The sequence below is a fragment of the Mixophyes fleayi genome, chromosome 5, assembly GCF_038048845.1.
Source record: "Mixophyes fleayi isolate aMixFle1 chromosome 5, aMixFle1.hap1, whole genome shotgun sequence".
In the NCBI taxonomy this organism is placed as follows: Eukaryota; Metazoa; Chordata; class Amphibia; order Anura; family Limnodynastidae; genus Mixophyes; species Mixophyes fleayi.
The window spans coordinates 217,054,640-217,075,296 of NC_134406.1; positions in this window are offsets into that span (position 1 = coordinate 217,054,640).

The following is a 20,657-nucleotide window of genomic DNA, read 5'->3' on the forward strand; positions in this document are numbered from 1 at the left end:
TTTCCTATAATAAAATGAAAAAAGCACCACCGACCAAATCTCCCCTTAGGTATTATCGAAAGACAGTCTGCATATTTACATTTCTGAGTGTAAGCTTATACACTCAATCTATCATGAAACTATTGTTATTTTATTTTGAAATAGGGAGTCAATCATCATTAGTCTGATTTTTGTTAGACGTGTACCTACCTCTATATAACTTTATCGCAAAACAATATTTGTTAATAAGTCCAAAAAGAAAACAGCTCCAGTGGAGGGTAAGGGGGCTCATTCAGTTTGAGGCTTAACTTTGACTAATCAATTTTGATTAAAACAGATAAGCATACAGCCCCTATAAGAGAAACTATAAAAACAGATTGTATGTACAGTATGCATTAAAAAAAAAAACCGATTTATGCATGTAATATAAAAAAAAATGTAAAACATATGTTTATTAATGATTAGAGTATTATAGTATACTATATATAGTATTATAGTATTAATTTATTTTAGAAAATACTTCTATTAACATGCGTTCTTATGGGAGTTTATATTGCACATATGCATGCGCTTATCAGGCAGTCTGTTCTATCTATATACAAGTAGAATTTAGCCAGAGCATACTTATACCCAGTGGTGGGATTCAATCAAATTAACAACCGGTTCTCTGCCCTAATGACTGTTTTAAGTATACAAAAAAGTGTTTTGCCCCTCAAAACACTCTGCCACACTGCTTTTGCCCCTCAAAACACTGCCATTCTGCCTTCCTTTGCCCCTCAAAACACTGCCAAGCTGCCTTCCTTTGCTCCCCCTTGCTCCGTTCCTTCACTTACCTTTTCTATCAGCTTCTTTCTTCTATTTTCTTCTCTTCTTGTCTTCTTGTCTTCTATCTTCTTGCAAGCCACCGACTCCTCTTTACGCCGCTCCTCACTGAATGTCAGGTGTGATGTCATCACGTCGCGGCCGACATTCAGTGCGGACGGAGCAGGGAGGAGGAGGTGCTGACGCCGCAGAGAGATGAGTATTTTCTTTATTATTTTCAAGAAGCCTGCTCCCCCCACCAACGCAATGGGTGGACTCATGGGTGGACTCTGTAGTCGCCGATTCACCGAACCAAGCCTAAAATTAGGTATCGGTTCTGGTGAATCGGTGAGAACCGGCTGAATCCCACCACTGCTTATACCCAGATTGAAATGAAAACGTATATTAAAAACAAGGTACGTGCATGTTTTTAAATGCAAGCTACGTTCAGGTTACGTCTGAAGATGAAGCAGGCACAAAGTGTCTTTTGAAGGAAAACTAACTGTAAAAAATGTATACATTGAACACAGCTCAATTTAACAGAGCAAAATTAGCAAGGCATATACGGTATTATTAGAATTTTTCCCATAAGTTTCTATGTGCAAGGAATCCATTGTTTTATCTGTGGGACCCTCTATATGTTTGTCACCTCTTCAACGTGTTGTTCTTATGTCCTGAATACACTTAGATATTGTTAATAATGACAACTAAGTAATAATAACTGACAATTCAGCAAAGTTCCGAGTTCATTGGATATTGGGCAGTTCAGGGTCTTAACCCAAATTGAAGGAATTTGGTGCTGATCACTTTATAAGTAAATTTGTTAATATTTATAATTTAAAATGTTGAGCAAAAATTTGGTAAAGTTCAAAAACAGCAAATGAAAAAATTTACACATCATATGTTTAAAGAAAGGAATAACAGAATTGCAAATTGACCAAGTAAAAATAGAACCATTGGACTAACATTTTAAGAATTTGTTTCTTTAATGTTTACAAAATACTTTTTCTGTAGAAATTACTTAAATTTATTTTAAAACTAAAATATGTTTTTATTTGGATAGAACTTATCGGCATGAACATTAATGTTGGACAAAGCACATTCTTACAACCTGGTAATACACTGAATATAACATAAGAGGATGGACCTGTACAGTACACACACTTTCTGAAAAGATTTGGCTTTGTGTCAATTTCAACATTATCTGGAGTATTCACATACCTTATCAGTACAATATTATGGCGTTCAATGGGAGTGCTCATTAGGTACATGTTATACCTCCAATGACATAACAAGAGGAAAGTGAGTCTTAGCATCCTGGTCAGTATCACTGGGCAGCTCAGCGGCCCAGTAGTATTTTAATAATAAATTACAGTAATAACAGATGTTTTTATTGCTGCAATAAGCTGCTATAGAAACTCAACGTGAACGCCACAGATTAATTAATAGGCGTCTAAAAGTTTTCCAAATGAGGACTTCTATCCATGATTTGGAGCACTATAACTAAAGTATCTTAAAGTTCTTCTTTCCTAAAAAGAATATGACATTCCCCATCTCATTAACTTGCTTAGCAGTTCTCCTCACATGGCCTATGTATTACATCAATTAAGGAGCAACAATTACATATATTTTTTTGTTTCTAGCTTTTGGAATTGTCTGGATAACAGATCTCCAGATAATAGATTCCATAACTCCATTTGGTACCCATGGTTAAATTAATCCCAAAGCAAAATGTAGATAAAACAGTAAGTTAATGATTATCACATTGAAATGATAAAGACATTTATTATTAACTGTATGACTCATACATGTGGTTTCCAGCAAGCAATGCTTTAGTTACTGTAAATGATTTTTGGTATATATAATGTTTTAAATTATTAACCGAATTATCATTTAAATTGTTGATTTTGTTTTTTTAGTTTCTGTTTTTATATAACAGTCAGGAAAGTAATATGTTCCTTTTGTACATAATGCATTTTGGTATATGCTGATGTAAGGTATCATTGCAATGTAGTGTATCTATGAGTTCTGTCTGCACTCAGCAGTCACACCTTTTATGACACAGAAGCAGGTGTCTTATTTAATTAGTAAAGTCTGTATAGTCAGTGTATAAATAGTTTGAGACATATGACTGCAAAGTCTAGTCAGAGTATTACGCAATGTAACTTACTCTGTATTGGTAACCATAACACTTCTTAGACTTATGCTATTACTTTTAGGGCTGTTTCAACATTCTTGAGGGTATACTTATCAAACCTTTTAGAAAGGGAACGTGGAGGTGTTGCCCATAGCAACCAATCAGATTCTAGCAATCATGTATCTAGTACATTCTAGAAAATGATAGCTATAATCTGATTGGTTGCTTTGTGCTTCTTAAAAGTTTCCCTAATCCCAGACTCTAGGTGTATTTGTTTGAATATAGATTAATAAATTATGTTCTAATATGTTACATATCAAATTATTAATGCTGTCTCTCTCAAATTACAACAATAAAATGTGAGTAACAACATCTTATACTTTCTTCATTCAATCGATCCAGTGTAAATAGTGTGTGATTGAGTGCTAAGGCACACAAACATCTTTAAAGTGCTTATTGACCTCAATAGTAAATATAGTGCTGATTAATGCAAGCATACAGACCATACATATACTCATTGTATTAAGTTATCTTACCATATAAATATAGACACTTGTTTAGCGAAGAAGGAGCACAAAATTTTATTAAAAATAAATTAAAGTTGTGACAAATAAAAAGTATGATTAATGAGCTACCAGCCATTCCAAGAGTAAAATTGTGACAACCAAAAACATACTCAAACACTGCTAGGCAGCAAAACCCTCTCTCCCTTGTTTAGCTCAGTAGCTGGGACCAACCAGGAAAGGTAGTGATCCACAACTCCCCAAGTTGGAGTGTTACTAATGATGATCCTCCCTTATGAAGGAAAGTGCTCCACTACCACATGAATGTGTCATTTATGTCTGCTGATTGGCATACTTTTTCACCAAAGCTAGGTTCTGAACCAAGAAACCGAAGCTCGCCACCACCATGACTTCTCAGACACCAACAAGACACCTAAACAACTGCAATACAAAACAAAATAAACCTCCCTTTCAAAGGTGTACTTGTTACACCCGTAGTATCATATAAAATAAATATTTTCCAATGCAATCTCTGTGGTTCCAAAGCACAAAGGCTTTATTTGCAAAGTATTACAAGGCAAAATTTGGTATACATACACTTGTGCCAATTGCACCAACACAAGCGTCTATCAGAATGCTCTGGTTTCCAAAGCCAGAGGTGAACAATTTATACACTGTAGAGTTGTAAAAAGCAGTGACATCACAAAGATACACAGTTACAGTATTAAGGTCCACATTCATAGGTTGACCTTCCAAGTACTCAACGTGCCATTGTTTGATTCCTCTGGTCATTGTTCCTTGAAGTGGCGAGGTGTCCTTCCTCAGGCTCCCGCCTCTAGACTTGTATAAACTGGTTCTATTATGACCTCTCTGGACTTGGTACTTGGTGTATAAAAAGTAATATTATTTATAACTAACGTTTGCAAGGTGTGAATGCTGCATAAACAATACCGGAAACGTTCTCATGCAATTGCGAACAGAATGATACCAATCTCTATATAATTTAAATGTTAGAAACATTAATTAGTTTCTTTACCACTTTATGTTTTGTACTACAAGATAGAAAATATATTAAACCTATTTAAATATTGTCATGATAATAATTATATTATTGTGACAATCGCAACTGATTGTAGTGTACAGAAATTTTTAATTACCACCTTCATTCAATTATTAAACTTCAGCACACAGCATCTAAAGTGTATAAGCGAGCATACTTAAATTTAATGTCTGGATGGGCCACTTGCTGACAAGTTGCTGTAGAATGGGCCTTATTGAGTTGAACAGAATTAATAGCGCCTCTCTAGTTCCTCCTGGGTAAAATATTCAACCAGATTAAATGGACCCCAGGCCAATGTGTCGGTATATTATCGTAATCAGACTTAACCCGAGCTGTATGCTCCAATCCCTTCTGTGTACCGAGATAATTTCACCCAACTAAAAAACTAGCACTTCAGGATGCCCAAACTTGGCTTCAGTTAGGGACAGTGTACTTAACAATGAAGCTGAAATAATAAAAACAAAATGGAATCTTCAGGGCCATTTTGCAGTTAGTTTTAGTGGTTTTCTGTGTCAGCTTGCACAAATATATATTGGGCAAAACCCAGGTGACCCTTTCTCTGGGATCTTGGCCAGTGGTCATTGCACATATAATAGAGATAAGGTGCTGGAATTTATAACTAACCAATGGATTAACACAATTATGATTGCAATCTAATATGTACTATTTGTCCGGGGAGTGTCCCTCTTAGGGTATAAGACCTTTAGTAACTGCATCAGAGGTTAGACCCATCAGTGGATGGACTGCAGCTGTGTCATTTGACCTGTTTGTTCTGACTGAAACCTTATTTCCAGTCCTTCGGAAGGTGGAAGAGGGCCCTGGAATACCAGTGACTTGGAATAACTGTGACTAATCATCTGAACTAATTAATTTCGATAGTTACTTATATTGTGTTATTGGGCCTGATTTAAGAAAGTTAAGCAAAAAATGTAATAAGTTTTCTTACTCAAGTTTTCTGGAGATAACCATGTTGCAATGCAAGGGGTGCAAATTAGTTTATTATTCTGCACATAAGGAAAATACTGTCTATTTTTTATTGTAGCACACAAATACTTGATTTGTACACTGAAATTTACAGTTGATATAGGACATGCCCTACCCCAAAATATAAATCTGCCATCACATTTTAAATGTACCTCCCCCTCCAATGCAACATGGTTTTGCCTTACTTACTTACTTTTGCTTAGCTTAATGAATCAGGCCCATTTATCTTTATCAAAAGCTGTTTATTGCAATATTATATTTATCAACTGCTGTTTTGTATCATTATCACTTTAATTGTTTTTTTTTTTACTATTTCATATTAAAGCTATGTTTAGATAGAAACTGTGTGTGTGACTTTCATTAACCACTTATATCTACAATCCTGGTGCCATCGGGAACAGAAGCCCAGTACAGACCCCGAAATCCTAACCCACAAAATGCCCCTAGCCCTCAGGAAAATGCACCCTTCTCAATCCGAATCACTCCTACTAGCCCACTATACAAAAGAATACCCCACAATCCCCACTGACATGGAATCCAGTTGACAAAGAGAAAAATGGAGGCATGAAACATTTCAATACAGCAGCCCATACACAATAACAGCTAACCAATGCCAGCAAAAGGAGATCTAAACCTAGCAGGCCTAGTCAGGGGAAAGGATGAAGAGAGTGACCCATATGGAGGCAGAGCCGTAACGAGGCCGGTGCGGGCGGTGCCGCCACCCCGGGCGCAGTCCCAAGGGGGCGCAGTGGCCGCCCGCACCGACTTCTGTGTGAGGAGTGAAAAGAAAAAAAATTAAATTAAACAGACCTCAGATTCAGACTGCCGGCCGCCCGGCGCATCCAAGATGGCGGCCGGCACCCGGCTCCACCCCCTTCTGAACTCTGCCCTCTGCCTCAGCGTCTGATGTCATGACGTTGCTAGGCAGCAGAGGAGCAGAGAAGCAGAGAGGAGCCAGGCAGCGACGACTGGACAGGAGGTAAGTTTCAAAGCAGGGGAAGGGGGATGTAAGCTTCAATTATGGAGGGGATGTAAGCTGCAATTATGGAGGAGATGTAAGCTGCAATTATGGAGGGGAGGGGGGGATGTAAGCTGCAATTATGGATGGAGGCAAGAGGGGGGGAATGTAAGCTGCAATTATGGATGGTGGCAAGGGGAGGGGGGAATGTAAGCTGCAATTATGGATGGAGGCAAGGGGGGGGAATGTAAGCTGAAATTATGGAGGGAGGCAGGGGGGGGAATGTAAGCTGCAATTATGGAGGGGGGAGGGGATGTATGCTGCTATTAGGGAGGGGGGAATGTGTGCTGCTATTAGGGAGGGGGGGAATGTGTGCTGCTATTAGGGAGGGGAGGAATGTGTGCTGCATCTTGCTATTATGGAGGGGGGGATGCTGCTATGCTTTATGAGGGATGGGGGGGTATGCTGCCATAATGTGTGAGGGAAGGGGGGTATGTATTAATATAATGTGTGATATGAGGGTAGGGAGGTTGGGTGTCTTAGTACATGGGTGGGAGGTAGGCTATTAATTTAATGGTGACGTTTAGGCGGGGCTAATTATTTAATGAGTACTAGTTTATTTGTGGGGTGCTGGTGGGTCAATTTAATTTATTGATGGGGCTTTTTTAATTTAATGGTGGGGTCTATTAATTTCAGGTGAGGTATTTATCTGTATTGCAGTCACAAGAATGCTCTCTGTATAGTATGGTGGTCATAGGAATGCTCTCTTTATTGTATGGTGATCATAGGAATGCTCTCTGTATTGTATGGTGATCATAGGAATGCTCTCTGTAAGGTATGGCGGTCACAGGAATGCTCTCTGTAAGGTATGGCGGACACTAGGAGGCTCTTTATATTGTATGTGTGTGTGTATACATTTGTGTGTGTATATATATATATATATATATATATATATTTTTTATGTAAGTGCACATCCACATTATTTATGTAATAAATGTATTGCTATACAGCATTACACTATGTGAGTTTCTTCCTCTCCATTATCCTGAATACTACTGAGTATATATGAAGTGCCAGTTCCGGAACCTTTCAACATTGTATGAAGCATCTGCTATTCCCATGGGGTAATAAGGCTCAACTTGATTGGTGAAGATACCGGTTATACCTACAGATAAGCTTTAAAGATCTTTTATCTGGTACGCATATTATATTGGCACGGCGCTGGTGTTCTAGAGTGGTTCCTCATTTCCTTCTTCCTGTTGATCCACTATTATGACCTGAGTGTCTATACCTATTTAGTGGTTAAGATTCTGACTTTTGGTACACCTTTCTGTATTTTTATATACAGTATTATACTATTTGGCGCCCCCTCCCATTTGTTTTGTGTTATATATATATATATATATATATATATATATATATATATATATATATATTATATTTAGTGTGATGGTGACAAGGGGGCACAATGATAGAGATGGCTCCATGGCACGGTGTGATAAAGGAGAAACTGTTATGGAGAGCACAGTGGGATGAAGGGGCAGTGTGATACAGATGGTACCATTACATTTATGTTTTAATTTGTTTCAGTGAGTTTTATTTCAATAACCAATTAATTTTTTTATACAGCTAGCATGTGATAGCTGCATTTAAAGTACTTTGATTCTATGGAGGCTTATTACATAAAGATCCTTACAAAGCCAGACCAAGAATAATGGAGAGGGAGGGGGTTTCAGTGCGGTCTAGAACTTGTAAAGTGCTAGCCACGCCCCCACAGTAGGTTGACCACACCCACCCGACAATTGACACTCCCACTTAGATGGGGGGCGCCGGTTCCCTGTCTCGCCCAAGGCACTAAAATGGCTAGTTACGGCACTGTATGGAGGTAAAACCTTAAGAAACCTTGAAGAAGCCACAAGCCAATCAGGTCCTTCATTGTGAGTATAACTCAGAAAGCCAAATTCCTCCATACCACCACAACAGTGGTGAGCAACATACTTCATGGGTCAGCTCCACAGGGAGTCACCAAAAATCATAGCTTGCAAATTCTCCAAATGTATTTAAACTTCTACATATCCAGCCCTGCAATTGGTGCAGCATAACAAACCAACCCCAGCAGCTAACATTATAGTACTCATCCTGAAAGAGTGTACCACAGAATCAACTTGCTAAGACCCTACTACCGTAAATAACTGTCAAAAACTGTGTCCCTAACTGATCTTGGTTAAAAACTGATCACTATACCTATGCATTACCTAGAAAAGATCATTATGTAAACATCAATGCCAAATAATAATGATCTTAAGATATCAGATAAATATCTCCATTCCCTCTCCTAACCAAACTAAACCATCAGCCTGTCAATCTGATCTGTGTATGCTCACCCATTCAAGCCATATCAAAACCATTCAAAAACAAACAAACCTTGCACCAATTGGCAGCCACAGCTTCCACCCCCACTATCAGACGAAGCCAAATATTTAAATCCAAAAACCACCTAAGTTCCTCCATAGCACGCTTACCTCTGGCCCTACCTTCTTTAAAACCATTTAGCAAGATGACAATATAACATTCATGGTGAATTAAGATAAGAGTATGCTCTATGTCCACGGTATTCTGGTCAGCAAAGTCACAATGCTATCACTAAAAGCATACCATGAAGTGCATTGGAGTGCATTCATATATGAAAAATCTGCAGAGAGTATTCCAAAATTTATATTGGGAGGACAAACTAGTGTCTTATTTTGAACTAAGCTGTTACCTTTGTTGCATAGCTTTCAATTATTATGACTAGAATTTAATGTATTGTGTTTATGGTTCTTTGCAGCAAATTTCTGTATGATTAAAGGATACAAATACAGCTTAAACTTGCATTTACAACTTTCTCACTATTTTATACATATACACCAGGGAGTACTTCATACCTTTATCTAACCGCTTACAGAAATAGGGGTCTCCTCTTCTTTTTCCTTTTGGCAGCAATCATGTTGACAACCCACAGAGAGAACACAGATATAGGCTCTATCTTATTTCTTCTACATTTTATTTTTGTGACAATATGCCACCAAACTAACTTTGTTTTTATAGTAACTGACTAGCTTGCCGATAATGGTTTTTATTATATTTATTCTACCATTTTAAACAACTATTCAAGTTGCTGCATGCTTTTATAATTTTCCAAAATCAGTTTTACCTTATTTTCCAAAAGTAATGTCATATTTCTGCATTATGAATGATGTGGTCCATTCGGACTTAAACTTAAAACACATATACTTCTACTGTTCATGTGTTGACACAGACTTAAACATGTGAAAAGTATAACAAATGGATCCTAATAATTGAATGCCGAAATGTCAATCTCTCACAGTGACGCGCCTGCTAACTGATGGTAAACATATCTAGAAATCTTTTTGATGTTGAAATGAACACTGATCAATATATCATTGGGTCTCTTTTTGAAATCTGAAGGGTTGTCCACTTTACTTATCCTCAGTGAATATAATGCAGAGTCCATGATTTGTCTAAGGTAGTCGCACAGTTTGTGATCGTGGAATTCTTCCTACGATGTTAGCAACTGACAACTTCGTTTTAGGGCTCTTGGCAGGTGCCAGGTTTAGTTTTTGTTGTAATACTAAAAAAAAACTAAAAACTAAATAAAAACAAACAGCCGCACTGGAATTGATTAATTCCTATACATATTAATGGCAGTTTGAGGTGCAACCTATTTATTCAATAGATCCAAACACAAAGAGAACGTGGGTGTCTTAGAGAGGGTGCACACTCATACACATATAAATATAACATTCTTAGAATTTAAAATCACAGCTTTGCTAAACAACACTTTATTTAAAAGCAGCTAAATATTTACAATTGATAGTTCAGAAGAAGTGTATGAGAAATAAAAACATGTGATTTAAAAACAATGCCAAACGGCAACAGTTTATTTATTATAATGTATTTTCTGAAGATTGTTTGATAATGATTGTCTTTCTGTATATCTCTCTGTCAATTTAAGTAGTCCTCTTTAGTATCCACATATCGTCATAAATAGCATAATTTTCATTCTTCATAAATAGTATAATTTTCATTCTACCTGCTGTTTCATTACCAAATACCAAACATAGTCAGTCACTTAATATATGACAAAGCTTTAATCAATGTGAGCCACTGTTTTCTCAATAAACAGCGTTTCTATAGTTTATCATTGGCTAAATATGTATTGCCAGTGTTTACTAATATCCACTTCAATCAGGGTTCCACATTTCACTATTTATCTCATAATGACACTTGTTAGGTTTCTTAATATATATTGCTCTTGATGCTCTTATTATCCTTTTTATGCACTGTCTATAAACTCACCACCTATGGGGTGAATATTAAACTAGGGGGATGTGTATCTTTCCCATCGTGATCACCTTTTATTTATATAGCGCCACCAAATCTGCAGCGTTGTACAGAGAACATTTGTCATTCACATCAGTCCCTGCCCCATTGAAGCTTATTGTCTAAAGTCCCCAACACTCTCACTATAGCTAATTTTGAAAGCAGCCAAATAACTTACTAGTATGTTTTGGGGTTGTGGGGGGAAACCAATGCAAACACAGGGAGAGCCTACAAACTCTACACAGATAAGGCCTTGGTCGGGAATCGAACACATGACCACAGCACTGTGAGGCAGAATTGCTAACCACTGAGCCAGCATTCTTATTTATTGTCCTGGGTCTGTAGCCCTGTTCCTCCCAGTTAGTGGGTGTTAAGTAACATTAAAGTTTTACATGTCGGGATCAGTATTCCAATCTTGAGCCATATATCTGTCACATAGACTGAGGTCTGTTTTGGAGCATTCATGCAACCAAAAAAGTGTCAATATTTTGTGGCTTCTCTGTTTTTGAAATGATGATACCTTTTCTATAGCTGTATCGTGTCATCTGCACTTACAACCACACATGCCACTGTTCTAAACCTGCTGTCGACTAATGGTAGATTCTATCGCTGATCTTAAACAGGACCATCAGTAGTCCTTACACTATAATAACAGTTGCTGTTGCCATTTTTTTAACGCATGCTTTTCTTTCTGATACCCTTCTTAATAAGTATCCATTTTAAATAGTTCATTGTTTTTAAATCATGTCAGAGGTATAATGAATTGAAGAGCATTTCAATAAGATTATAGGAATTTTATATTTATATGTGTATGAGCGTGCGCCCTCTCTAAGACACCCGTTTTCTCTTTGTGTTTGGATTAGGTGCCACCTTTAGACTTAGTTAACAATCAGAAACCTGAATGTAACACAGGAGAGAATTTTAGAGGATGAGGGCTATTTATATACAGATAAATTATTGTGACATGGTAGGATTTGATTCAGGACACAAATAACTAAACTATTATGAGTATCAGCTTCCTGAATAGTTTATAGGGACGGGTAAAGATTTTTATTTGGAAACTTCATACGCATCCATTTCTGGGACATCAAGATGCTCCATACAAACTCCATAATAACGAATGGCAGTATTTATTGAAAGGTTAGATTCAAACAAGCAATCTATTTTCATTTGTCAAAACAATAACATGAATATATACTGATGTGAATCATACTAAATAAGAATGTTGCTTCCTGGACTTAAAATAACAGTATTATGGTAATCATAGTAAAATACCTTCAATAATTTAGCTTAATCAAAAGATTAATACATATTTTAAATTTTAGCATTACTCATATGTGTTACTGTTATAATAATATAGCAAACTAAACAGTCTATAAATGACCAGTCACGTATTATTACGTCATATTAAATGACAGTCATTAATTTTCTTATATGCAGACCATTTTTTAATTGTACAAAACTGATTACAGTTATTGCAAAATAAAAGGAGACTGCAATTCGCTGGTTGTCTTTCTGCTGCCACATTAGAAGGCATTCACATTAACGGGGCAATTTATTCAACTATATATTTCATTAAATTCAATAGGAAAATATGAAAATGTACTTTATTGTTTATATAAAACGTTTTTTTCCAAGGGAATGTATTTTTTAATATTTTTTATTTTGTTTTATTCATTATTTTCTATATTTTTACACTACATATAACTGAAAACCTAAGACTGGTCTTTCAGTTCCACATGCATATATTCTCCAAGACTGGACAGGTGCAGTGGTATCTGAAGCCTTGCCACTCCTGGCCAATGTCACCGCACAACTGAATATAACTCAGTTGCTGTATTTGCCTATGTGTTGCCTTTGTGTTGGATATGTGTGTAAACTACAGTACACAAGTACAGTTGAATGTACATCTTTTCTTTTTACATGTAATATTGATATCCACACTGTGCATACGCACCAAAAAAGGTGTACACATATCTCTCTGTACACTAATCTGATTGTCATTTATAGCATGGGAAAAAGTATCAGGGTCAGGGTCAGGGACGCCGGAGTCAGGGTCAGGGACGCTGGCGTCAGAGACGTTTTTTCCCACGCTGTCAGAGATGCAACCACAGGTTATAAATAGACTGACAGCTATTAGAATTTCATTCCGCTGCGGGTTGCATCTGTATGCAGAAACTGTTGTGGCGTATCCGGAAGATTTTTTTGTTTTGCCAAACATTTCGGCTGGATTATTTTGAGGCTCAAGCTGCCAGACGGAATATTTTTTTTACTTCATCACTTGGAATATTTTTTTGTGCTTTTTTATTTTTTTACATCAGTTGTAATAATTTTTGTTGTTTTTTTGACATAACTCATTTTGCATTAAAAGCTTACCAAACCAGATTGTAAAGAAGAAAAAAGAGGCTGGTTGGTATCATGGTAAGGGGCTCCCCTGTTGCAGCTTCACCTGCTATGGTGCCACTAGCCCTGGCTGGCTAAGCTGTTTGTCCCCCAATTTTTCTCCGACCAGCCCTAGGTTGGCAGCATTAGGGTTATTATTAAACAGTTTAATTACTCCACGCCTACTGTCCAAGGATTTGGGAAGTTCCCTTTGTCGTCAGGGTGAACCTGGGTACCCAAGGGGGACCCACTTTTTTGGGGGGGGGACCCCCAGCTGCAGGTTTTCCTGCTATGGTGCCATCAGCCCAGGCTGGCTAAGCCTAGGGCTGGATGGATGGGAATCAGAGGGACCCCAAGCTGTTTGCTTTCCCGATTTTTCTCCGTTCAGCACTAAGCTGGCAGCACTAGGGTTAGTGACCGGGGAGGGGGGAGTTATGCTTTTCTTTTCTTTTTAAACATTTATTTATTTATCTATTCTACTATCTACCAACAGTGGGATCCGCTAGCATTACCATTGTAATGCCGGCAGCATTGTTACTGTCCGCATTTTCAATGTCGGAAATCACACTGTCTGTGTTTTCTCCATTTCGATATTTAGACTGTAGGTATTTTCTCCATGTCGGTATTTATACTGTACATATTTTTCCACGTCAGTATTTAGACTGTTCAGATTTTCGTGTCACTATTATTTTTTTCAGTATTTTCACTGTTGGAAATATGACTACCACCGACTTCATTAGTGCGGCTGCAATAGTATATGAAGTTGCAGCTGTCTTTTTGCATTACTAATTAATATCTCCATTTGGACTGAATGAGAAAAAGGTTTTAAAGGGAAAAATAACAGATGTTTATATTAATTTCACTTAATGTATTTTGCTTTGTATTTTTATTTTGTTTTTGTATTTATTTTGTATTTATTTATTTAATTACATTTTATATTATAAATGTGACTACCTTATTTATTAATAACACTGTTAAGAATGATTTTCTCTTCTGTATTAGATATTTTATTACAATATTATATTGTGTACAAATAGGGCAATGTGACTGGAGCGTGTGCGTGCTCACATCATGAGAAGTACCCGAGCAAACATTTGCACATAAATGTGCTTATTCATGTGTGCATCTCTTCCTGCTAAAATTTGGGGTACTATGGCATCCAACTCCACACAAGCCCTTAAGTGGCTATGTCCCTACATTTAATCTTATATCTGAGTAGTACAGTGACACAGTGGGTAGCATTGCTGCCTCACCTGGGTGAAATTTTTATGTTCTCCCTGTGTTTGCGTGGGTTTCCACCGGGTTCTCCAGTTTCCTCCCACACTCCAAAGACTTACTGATAGGTTCATTGTGTTTGCGTGTGTTGTCATCATCATCTATTTATATAGCGCCACTAATTCCACAGCGCTGTACAGAGAACTAACTCACAACAGTCCCTGCCCCATTGGAGCGTACAGTCTAAATTCCCTGTCATACACACACACACACTGTATGAAGTTTTTTCCGTAAATCACCTTATAATATATAGGTAGTATATAAAAACTGTTAATTAATAATTAATAGAGAATAGGCATGCAGTTTGATGATTTTAGGGGTTTTCCAGTCTGCATAAAAGCATCCGACAAGTTGTGCCTAAGTGATACACATGACTTGAAGATTCTGAGATGCGAGTGAGGAATGAAATGGTACTGACAAAATAGCATAATAATAGTTAACATGGAGCGGCTGATAATGGGGCCTACTCTCAGACAAATCATCAAACTTTTCATCATCATCGGGTAGAGTAGCCCAGGATTTGTCCTTGGATTTGGGGTATCTGAAGTCTTCCTCTATAAAGACAATACAGACTATTCTTAACCATGTAAATTAGCACAAAATGTAAAAGAACCAGAAAAGAAGGAGACACTGGAAAAGATGAGCAACAGCGAAGATCATCCTAGAATCAATACTGGCTGTTTGCAGCTGAAAACAATGTAGTGTGAGAATATTAATATAGGGTGATGGAGACATAGTTTATATTCTCTATGTGGTTCTCCACAATTGAAATGGAGGAAGGGCATCCTCATTGATAGAGGACATGGAACAAGGCCACCCAGGATTCTCTCATCTAGGGTGACAAAAAAAGCAGGTTGACATTTGCTCCAAAATCAAATAATGCTTGAATTTAATGAGACAATGTGGATGTGGTGCTCTTAAATGTCATGTTTAACTGGCAGAATCAGGTAGCTCAGGAAAAGCACATACAGTTGAATCAAAAGAAACTAGTAACATTATTCAGCTATCAATCAGGTTTATAAGTGACTTCAGGAATAATATATTGTTTAGATTTTTCAGTTTCTTTCTCATTTAAAGGAACCAAATTACAATGAATTGAACACAACTGAAACACAATCAAACAGATAAACAAATCACTTCCTTATTGATTACTTATTGATTACTTTGCCAAAACCAAATACAACAAAAATCTGAAAATTTGCACTGGTAGATCTGAGGCTGAAATATTTTGATTTCTCATATTCTATAATTAACAAGAAACAAATATATTGTTGTGTGGTTATTCTGAAATGGTAACTGTAGCTTAACTGGGGTCAAAAGCAATAATTGTCAATCATTCTTATATAATTTTGACAAAATAACCTCTCGCCCCCTCTGTTCCTTTAGATGCATGGCTAGTATTTTCCATAATTATTTTATTTATTTATCCTTTATCTATGTATATTTTCTTTTTATGCTGATTTTGTTAATTCACAGAGTTCAGATTCCTGGGCACAAGTTGATTCTAGATGTAGCTAAGAATTGCATCACCTATTGTCCATTGGACTGTTTTTAGATTCTCGTTGAATTCCAATGATTTTGCTGCAGTATCTTAGATGCAGTCCCTTTCTTCTATAACAATATGTAGCATACCAGCAAAGGGGGAGGGTTGCAGACTTTATTTATGTTGGAGGAACTCATTATTGTTCAAATGACTAACCAGTGTTGTATAAAATAGATACACAATTTGATAAGTATGCACTTACTAAGCTGAAAGATAAACACATCAGAAATATAAACTTGGTTGCCATCTGGCACTAAATTCAGGGACAGTTACTTTAGCAAAAAAATATTGTGCCCAATAAAAATATGACATCTTAATGACCAGTGGGTATGAGTAATTTTGTGACACCCTTTAGTTCTAATTTTTGAGACCATTAATTCTTCAGAAGGGCCTAAATGCAGAAATCAGTGTAATCATAAACATTATATTAATTGTTTCCCAACATTTTAGCTTTCAGGTACATTATTAGGCTTATTTATGTAGAAGCCTCATTTTCTGAACACCTAGGGGCTCAGTGTTCTCTCCAGCCTTCTCTGCACCCCCTTTTCTCATCAGCCCCCTTGCTCCATGTTCTCTCCAGCTCCATCAGCTCCATGTTCTTGCCTGTCCCCTCTATCCCATATTTGTTCCAGCTCCCTCTGCAACTTTGTTCTCTCCAGTCCCCACTACCCCATGTTCTCTCCAGCTCCCTCTGCCCCCTATTCTCTCCAGTCCCCTCTGCATCCAGTTCTCCCCAACCAACCCTGTGCCCCTTGTTCTTTCCACCCCCCCCCCCCCTCTGCACCTTGTTCTCTCCAGCCCCCTCTGTCCCCTGTTCTCTCCAGCCCCCTCTGCACAGTGTTCTTGTCACAGGTATCAGGACTGAAGGTTTACCTGCTGGTATTGGCGCAGGTTAACTGAGAGGTCACACCACCGGTCTTCACCAGGGACCCCCACATAAAGATTTGGTTTATGCTGCAAGGAGACATGCAGGTCGCAGCCCTCCCAGTTAGCCACCAGCCAGGTAATTGGTGAACAAGCGTGGTCGTGCAATCCGAGGTCAAACCATGCAGGCAATAGAAGTACCGAAGGAGCAGACAAAAGTGGAGTCAGGAAGACAGGAGTCAAACCAGGAGATCTGTATAAACCAGAGAGAGATCCAATAGCAGATTCAGACAAAACCAGGTCAAAGTCCAGATAATCAGGCAGGATGCTTGGGAGTAAACAGGAGAGCTGGAGCACAGGGAGATCTAGAGATTAAATAGTATAGGGAAGCCTCTGATTGATGGCAGAAATTTGGCGGGCAGGACGCCAATAGAAGTGCCCCGTTGCGTAGGCGATGGAGGCGTGAGTGAACAGCGCATGCGTATGCTGATGCCAGGCAAGAAGAACAGAACGCATCTTGTCTCTAGGCGACAGGACGCGTTTGCGCAGAGAAGGAAGGCGATCGTCCCGGGCACAGAGTGGAAGTGCGAGAATGGCGCCTGACAGTTCTCTCCAGCCCCCTCTGCACAGTCTTCTCTCCAACCCTCTCTTCACAGTCTTCTCTCCAACCCTCTCTGCACAGTGTTCTCTCCAGCCCCCACAGCCTCTTGTTCTCTGAAGCACTCTCTGCCTCATGTTCTCTACAGTCCCCCCAGCCCCCTGTTCTCTCCAGCACCCTCTGCTCCCTGTTCTCATCAGCTCCCTCTGACCCTTTTTCTCTCCACCATCCTCTGCCCTCTCTCCTCTCCAGCCGCATCTACCCCCATTCTCTCCTGTCCCCTCTGTCCCTTGCTCTCTCCAGGCCCCTCTGCACAGTCTTCTCTCCAACCCTATCTGCACAGTGTTCTCTTCAGCCCCCACTGCCTCTTGTTCTCTGCAGCCCCCTCTGCCCTATGTTCTCTACAGTCTCCCCAGCCCCCTGTTCTCTCCAGCACCCTCTGCTCCCTGTTCTCATCAGCTCCTTCTGACCCTTGTTCTCTCCACCATCCTCTGCCCTCTCTTCTCTCCAGCTGCATCTACCCCCTGTTCTCCCCTGTCCCCTCTATCCCTTGTTCTCTCCAGCACCCTCGGCACAATGTTCTCTCCAGCCCCCTTTGCCCCCTGTTCTTTCCAACACTCTCTGCCCCCTGTTCTCTCCAGTTCCCTCTGACCAGTGCTCTCTCCAGTACTCTCTGGCCCCTGTTCTCTCCAGCCCTCTCAGACCCATGTTTTCTCCAGCCCTCTATGCCTCTTGTTCTCTACAGCCCCCTCTGACCCCTGTTCTCTCCAGTCCCCGCTGCCCCTTGTTCTCTCCAGCCTTCTCTAATCCTTGTTCTCTCCAGCCCTCTATGCCCCTTGTTCTTTCCAGCCCACTCTGCACAGTGTTCTCTCCAGCCCACTCTGCCCCCTATTCTCTCTAGCACCCTCTTCTCTCCAGCCCCTTTTGCCCCTTGTTGTCTCCAGTCCCCTTTGTCCCCCTGTTATCTCCAGCCCCCTGTCCCCCAAGCCCCCTCTGCATAATGTTCTCTCCAGCCCCATTTCCCTCTGTTCTCTCCAACACCCTCTGCCCCCTGTTCTCTCCAGCTCCCACTGCACAGTGTTCTCTCCAGCCCTCTCTGCCCCCTGTTCTCTCCAGCCCCCTCTCCACAGTGTCCTCTCCAGCCACCTCTGTCCCCTGTTCTCTCCAGCACCCTCGGCCCCCTGTTCTCTCTCTGTGTTTTCTTCCTCCTTGTGTGCTAGGCCCCCTTGGCTCCTCTATACTGATAGTGCCCTGACTTAATTTCTGATGTCACCTACACTGAAGGGATCAGGGAGCCGCCACCTTCAATGTCACTGACACTGGGCAAGCATTGCCCTTCCTAGTCCTCTCTTTAGCCAAAACATTCACATCTTGCAATTTAAATAGGAATGGCAATACTGCCAGGCAGGACCATAATGAGGGAGGTGTGGGTGGTTAGGCTACCCAGGGCTAAGAAATGCCACCATCTGACCAGATTCATATATAATCTAATGCAAAATATGTTTACTTTGCAGTTATTGTTTTTGCCTTACAAATACATTCTCATGTCATAGCAGCACTTGATGGACTCTTTCTAGTGAAAGATTTACTAATAAGACTATGTTTTTCATTTATGCAATAGTTTTATTTTAAAATAGCCAGTTCATTGCCCTGTGTCTCTCTTCTCACAACTTTCTTAGACAAAGTAACTTTAGTGAGGAAATGCATTAGGAGTGAGAGGAGGGAGAGTTCCTATTTTAGTGGAAATCTTATTTTATTAACCAAACATACCAGTGTGCAGATTGTCAGCACTATTTCAGAAGCTCTGGCAAACATTATGGTGGGAGATACAGTATCTTCCTGAGAAATTGAGTATAGACTAATACAAAAAAGTAAATCATGCTCTTATTATCCTGTTTTAAAAATAAAAGTAATCCCTGTCTTCATAATTATTACAATTGTGTCAATAATTGTGGTTTGATTGAATAATTGTATGAGAGCTTTGTTGACACTGGTTAAGAGATAGACAATGCACCTGTTATGCACAAGACAGATTGAGACAGCAACTAAGGAGTATTGACTCTCTATGGCAGTATGTGTTAAAAAAAAAAAAAAAAAGAACATAGGTAAACAAATAGAACGTATTTATTAAGACTTAGTAAAATGTTAAACCTTATATTTATGATGTTCATATTACCATTTAAATTGAAAGAACAGATGTCTAGTTCATATCCTGCAAACATATATCAATATTAATATATTAATAACTCTTTAGTTGCTGTCTCTGTTTTGCGAAAAACAGGTGCATTGCCTATTCCTTAACCAGTGTCAACCCATCTCTCACACAATTATTCAATCCATCCACTATCATTTATATTACTGTAACCATTGCAAAGACAGGGATTATTTGTATTTGTAAATTAAGACAATGAGCACATGATTTGTTTTTTTTGTATTTGATTGTAGCCAAAGAGGGATACCTTGAATTTCATGCAGCTCTTGCAACCTAAATAGTAACAAAGTGCTGATTCTTCGTCATTTTACTATATTGAGTATAGACTCAAGCCATATGAAAACTTTAGGCAGTTGCCTAGGGCGCCGACTTTTGAGGGTGCCACTGAGTGCTGGTGACACCCAGAGAGAAGAAAATGCTCCAGATTAAGGACTCTGCACATAGCGCTTCGGGCACGGAGCGCAACGGGAATGGAGCACACTGCCACCACCTCTCTCCAGCTGGCAGCTCACGCTGACAAGCAGTTCTATAATCACCGGCCTGCAGGGAGCGCTGTGGGGGAGAAAGCACACAGAAGGGAACTGACATGTGATCAGTTCCCCTTTAACTATTACAGGGAGGACGGAGCAGCAACAGGTAATTGGGGGAGGGGGAGGATATAATATAATTGAGAAGTGGTAAGTTGATGTTGGAGTGGTTAGGCATAATGATTGTGTTAATTATGTGGGTAAGGTGGTTAATGATCATAATGGGAGGGAGTTATTAATTAGGGGGATGAGGTGGGAGTTAATGCTTATAAGGGGTTAATTTGTAATGTTGGGGTTAATTAATGATGGTGAGATTAATGTTGTTAAAACATTATTATGATGAGGGATTTAATTATTTTGAGGAGGTTAATGACAGGATGAGATAATTGATTGATGAGGGGGTTAAGGATTATTATGATGGGGATACTAATGATGGACCATTGCTGTCTGC